The sequence below is a fragment of the Protomyctophum bolini genome, assembly GCF_963924005.1.
Source record: "Protomyctophum bolini genome assembly, chromosome: 19".
Taxonomy (NCBI): Eukaryota; Metazoa; Chordata; class Actinopteri; order Myctophiformes; family Myctophidae; genus Protomyctophum; species Protomyctophum bolini.
The window spans coordinates 9,050,932-9,057,577 of NC_137880.1; positions in this window are offsets into that span (position 1 = coordinate 9,050,932).

A 6,646-nucleotide genomic window follows, 5' to 3' on the forward strand; every position below is an offset into this window, starting at 1 on the left:
CCGTGTGTGTGTGTTGTGAGTATGTGTGTGTGTTTACCGTCTGGATGTCACGCGCCGGGCAGACTGTCACCCCACCGGACCAACCCCGCAGGCGGGGCTAAGTAAGACATGGCTTTAATTACACAAGCGTCCGTTTAATTCCCTGACTGACATATGGAAGTGGTTTTGGTTCATATATGTGTTTTAACAACCCATGTCATCCGTGTGACTAGTCTGCATAACTGTTAAACATGTATAATCATGATGATTGATGACAAAAACACACAACTAATCCTTTGATTTGATCAGTTCAATAGAACGACCATGGCATTAATATGTTTTGGGTCTTTGTCTGACATCTAGTGGCTAAAACGTGTAAGTGTAAAAACTACTAAATGAAAAGATGCTTTGAATTGTGTTATATTTTTATCACCATTTGTAACTCGGGAATTGCACAAATGTAACTAAATTAAAAAATGTGCAATAGAGTTATATAGTGCAGCCAAGCTGTCTGACTGTCAACTCACCTGATGGTGAATCTGATTATGATGACAGTTTTGACTGAAATGTGTTAATTTCTCCATGTTTGCAACAACCTGAAATTGTAACCAATTTGAGGGTCCGTTTGGTGACATTTGTACAATGTCTGAGTTAAATTAACAATGACTTAGACAGGCCTGCAGGCATAACCAATGTCACTTGATTCAAGTCATTCTCAGTGGTGACCAGGACAAGTTGGCCCTCGAGAATACTGGGCAGTGCGTGCACCATTATCTTTATATATATATATATTTTGTGATATATAAATTGTTCTCTAAATACTGTTTTTTTTCTCCACATTTAAGGCCTACAAGGTTCTACAATTGCTACACAATCTGTGGATAGACGTCACATAGCCAGTCATTGAAGGGCCACTTCACCCCCTTTGCAACCAGAGCTTATTTTAATGATGTTTAGGACACAAGAAACACTTTCCTGAGTTTTGTATGTGTGTTTAGATATTTTAGTCATGACGCCATGTTCATGACAAAAACCTGTCGTGAAAATGTGGTCTCACTTCTTCCTGGACTACAAGTCACACCTCCATGCAGCCTCCCCCCTCTCCACAAGAAGGGGAAGTGCACTAAAGCATTATGGGCATTGTAGGAATTCAACAATCCAGTCAAACCCTAACCTCGGGTCACCAGGCTTTCCACCTCGGACAGTCTGCAGCCAATGATATCGTTACGTCATGTTGTAGTCATTGTTTTGTAGTCATCAGGTTCCCTAAAACCGGAAGAATAACTATAAATGCATGACGCATTCTCTCGTAGCCTGTGGCCTTTATTGGGAAAAATCGCTTTGAGGGAAAGGAAGTTCCCAATTGATGGTTCATGCCTGATGACTACAAAACAATGACATAACAATATAATCCCCTCCCGGCCGGATCATAAACCTGAAAAAGGAATGCTGCCCAGGCTAGTCAAACACACAGACTTCATCATTTGTCTGGCCATATGGTGCAAATTCTACTATAAATACTATTAACATTGAGTGACTGCAGTTTCTTCCAGCGGTGAAATGTCTCTTTAAGAGTAAATATATGTCTGATAATGATGTAGACTACTGTGCATGTTTAATATTAGGCTGTTCAAATCATACTCTAAATTATTTCTGACACTTTTCCAAGGATACATACCCGGTACATCTTCAATCCATTCCAGTAACCTGGCATTCACAATAACAAGCCAGGCCAGTCAACCAGAAGATCTAGCAAAAAAAAAAGAAAACAAACCAAAAACACGACAACAGAACATGTACAAATGTTTTATATCAGAGGCCTGGGTCAACAAAAACACACGTGATCCAGTTGAACTTTATTCTCCATCAATCAATCGACCAATCCTCCAGAAGAAAACAGTGTTTTGTTAAGAGCATCGGTCGCACACCAAAACAGTGCTACAGTCAGCTGTAGTGTATCTGTGACAACAAGTTTAGTTTCATATCAGCATGTATTCTACCGATATGGAGATATGGACCCAACAGTCCAGCAAAAAAAAAAAACGAACTCAGGGAGTGTACAAAATGGACCGTAATACAGTTCCCTTTGGTTCCATGCTGTGCACTCTCAGAGTTAAATGAACACTCAGGATTTTAGTGAGTTAGAAAGAACGTTGTGATTAGAGTTCTCAAATTCTGCCCAAACCCAACCCGGCTCTACGTTTTCGGCCCGGTCCGGGCCTAAAATGTATGCCAATTCGCCGGGCCTCTGGCTCCATGAAAAAAAAAGAATAGGCTATATATATTGTTTTTTCAATAATTAAAAAAAAAATCAGTTCGAAGATGTTGCCGACTGGCGCTTGACTTTTACTCTGTGACAGAGTTCTCAAATCCTGCCCAAACCCGAACCGACGGGCCTAAAATGTATGCTAATTAGTCGAGCAGGGCCAGACCAGTTAGGGCCGGACCTTACTTTTCAGGCCTGTTGAGAACTCTAGTCGTCGTAATGCAGCCTTTTAGTAGGCTATGGGTAGGCCTGCATGATTGTCACTTCTGATTGTTTGCCTATTAGTCGTGGCTCAACCACCACTTGCGATAAATAAATAAACCACAGAAGTACAGAACTATAAGCGTTCAGGTTTCTCAGGAAAAAAAAGAAACAAAACATATCTTCAATTCCTTAACCTCCGTTTGGCATGTGTTTCCAAAGGATAGACCGAAGTTGGTATAGGCCAAAAATAACATGACCTTTTAAGTTGTGCAAAGCTAGCTAGTAAAAAGAGTATTTGGAATATAGCTGATATTCGAAATTATGTCACAAGTATCATTCTGGATATTATAGGTTTAGCCTTCAACTATAGCCTACAAAAAAGGACAAGTTGAGTTTCCCCCGAACACAAACTACTATTGTGTTAACTCAGTGGTTCTCAACCAGAGGTCCTTGGACCACCAGTGGTCTTAGAGGGGGTTCCAGGTAGTACCCAGCTAAATGGAGAGTTGATCTTTAACTTTTCAAAGTTTATAATGAAACCAATTTGACCCATAGGTATATACTGTAGGTATTTAAACCAAATGGACTCTTATAGATCTTTAACTCTTACAGGTCCATTTGGTTTCATTTTAAACTCAAGAGTAAAATGTTTGTTAAACAACTTAATTTACAAGAAGTCTACACGATTAGAGAACGTACAGTAAAAACATTATTTTGATCGTTTGCCTGTCGTCTCTCCTATGGCATATACAGTATACAGCATAATTGTGGACAAAATCTTATCCAAGGATAACACAATATTCTTTAGTTTTGGATCCGAGAGGCTAAATCTCATCAAATGGCCGGGTCCGTGGCTCACATGGCGAATAAATAATGAGCCTTGATATGAAAAGGGTTGAAACCACTGTGTTAACTGACAATGCAACTCAACTTCATACATTCAATTGGGACTGACTGTAAGTGAAAAGGCTACTACACACTTCTTGGCAATAGTTCCAAATCAAACAGGTGCAGGTACAGTATAGTTAGCGGTGTGATGTACATAAGACATTTTATGTATTAGGGGTAACAGGTCCTGCAAAATTGTTCTCTCATGCAGCTCAGTCCAGAATCCTCCAAACATAGCAGATCTAAAAGATTGTGATTTGCCATTTCGGACGCACAGCACTATACTAATCAGGGTTTTGTGACTAATTACCCATGAGCAAATCATACGTTTTTTCCCTGTCATGAGTAACTGCCAATATCGCGTTTTGAGTTCTTAGTCCGTTTCTAAGGTGATGTTTCTGCAACCAAACTGTTTTTGGGAGCTTGTCACTGGCATTTGAGATGTACAGTATAGAAACAAATGGCCGTTTAGATCTGCTATTGGTCAAAGGATTGTTATACATTTTGAAAACTTGTGTGATGGGACATTGATTCTGCACAATGAGTACTTAAAAAAAGAAGAAAAAATCTTTCTGTACTTTTAAGTACATTTTAATGCCAATACTTTTACTCAAGCCAATTTTGACTTCTGGACTTTCACTTGTAACAGAGTATTATATATTTATTTATATTATATTACATTGCAGTATTGCTACTTAAAATGTGAGTACTTCAGTCCACCACTTCCTGGACCACAACAGGATGCAGTCAGTGTGGATATTTAAAGGCACCAGAACATTATCATCATCATCATCATCATCATCATTATTATTGTTATTATTATATGGCAACATCTTCATGGCAACAGCATTGACATGGCTGGAGTTTATCAGCCAGCTGATACTCCCTAGAAATTGTCAAAAAACAAAAAAAACCACTTAACTTACTATTATACCAACCTGGTATAACTTATTGTTGACAAGAGCAGTTTGGATTAGCGTATTGGTGGGCGGGGCCGGGGTCACTAGTTCAAAATATGATTATTACATTTAAACATGTTATAATTTAGCTATTGAAAAATAGCTGATCTACAAGCTCTGGTAGCGCGCCACTCGGTGGCGCTTGTAGGTCTGCTATTTTTTGAAAAAAATCGTAAAAATTTGGCGCAAATCTTTGAATATATATTCTTTCAAAGTGAATGTTTTTAACTCGGGTCTAAATGGGTTAACTGAAATATATCCTTGGGGGAAATGTACAAAACATTCTCAGACGGGGGTTGGCGGCCGAATACACACCGAATGCTTGACATGAGACAGTCTGAGCACCAACTGGTCCAACGTTATGCATTTAGCAGCACGACACACCGGAACAAGGACATACCCGTCTCGCATCCCATGCTAGGAGATGATTAACGGCAGGGGCCGTGACCCGGGGGCAAAGACCACATATTTTAAACTAAATGTATTTATTTAACCGCCTCTTGTTTGACCACGCATGTCAAGCGAGATCGGGTTTGTCGTCTGCCACGATGGCCTATAAGCGACACAAAACGTCCCCTTAGTCCATGCGCCAGGAAGACGAGCCACTGTGACGTTTCAAATTGTCTCGCGAATTGGCACTTTTGTGATACGTTTGTCCACCACGTAATCTCTATTATGACGTCGTCGTACAATGAGTAGCGGAAATGGCCGATCTACAAGCGTGCAGATGGGCCATTATTGCACAAACTAAATGTAGTGATAATGCCTCAACTCCTACAATTATTTCCAAGTGCTTGTCAGGGTGGGGGGGGGGGGGGCAGTTCAAATATTATTATCTATGGGGGGTGAGGGGGGCACGACCTGAAGAGATTGAGAACTACTGGCCTAGAGAACACCATCTCCCTGAGAAGACATTCAGAAGCAGAGTGCAGATTTGAGCTTTTTTCTTTACACCATAAATCAGTGTTCTGCTGCACAGACCTTGCATGTAATTCCAGTTCTCTCCGGTGTGAGAACTATATACCGATTCATATAAGAAGGGAAGGGTACCGTAATACCGGTTCCACATAGGAACTATTTAAAACATGCTGGGTACCGGCGGCTATACCCATACAAATACATAATGAAATGTCGGTTCCTAAACGCGCAGTCACGCACTATTTATTTATGTAATTATTTATTTAACAGCATTACATTCTGTAAAACACAGCCGTAAGGAGATGTATAGAGCAGCTGGCAGCTGCATATCTCTCTCTCTCTCTCAGTTAGCGCGCCGTTGAATGGAGGAGCTGAGTGCGCGTCTCTCTCAGTGCAGAGCGGAACCGTTTAGGAACACCCGAGAAATCCACGAGCAGAACTGGAATCGGACTCATAAAAATCCAAAACACAAACACAAGGACTCCACCCGACAGCGACGAGAGATCCGTTTCTGATGTTGTGTCCCTCCACTCCGTTCCACATGCCGTGTCCCTCCACTCCAAACAATGCTGTGTGACGTCTCAAGATATTCAGAGCCATTCAAACCAACCCAGAATGCTCTCTATATACGTAGCGCTGGCGGTCAAACAGGAAGCCGTCGTATACCGAACAAAGCAAAGAGGACCGGAGGAACTGGCGAGGCACACGGAACGGTGGCTCAGGGGGTAGAGCGGCCGGTAAGAGTGGCTGGATGGGAACCGCAAGGTCCCCGGGGCTCCCCCGGGGCTCCCCCAGAGTTAGTGTCGAAGTGTCCTCGAAGGACTCTGAACCCCAAATTCCTCCCGATGTGCAGGTCGGTTGGCCTTGCGTGGTTTCCATTGGTGTGTGTGTGAATGAATGGGAGAATGTAATGCACAATCTTGCAAAGTGCTTTGGATAAAAGCACTATATAAAAGCACGGTTCATCATTTAACGCTCAAAGTCCTTGGAGCGGGCTTAGTCTTGAGACAGAGACAGAGAGAGAGAGAGAGAGTTCTGGCCGCGGCGTGGAAAAACACAGGCTAGCAGGTCGAAAAAGGTCAGTCTTTTTTTCCCCACGATGTTTTATAGTTTGCCAACGAGAATGAAAGCTCCAGTGGATCAGCAGCACCCGATTCGGAATCAAGCTTTCGGATGTATCTGAAGTCTCACCGTCTCGTCTCCACACGCCATGACAGAGTTCAGTGTTGATTCATTTCTTTCGAGAGCAAACTCTTATTTTGAAAAAAAAAAAAGAAAAAAAAAGACGGTTGTGTAACGTGTCCCGCAATCTTATTTAAATTCACTTTTGTAACCGCGATCAGCGATGCAGAGCAGTGTATGAAGCTCATGGCCTGAAACGTGAGAGGACCACCGCCTTAGTGTACACTGTAGTGTACAGTCACACGTCTGG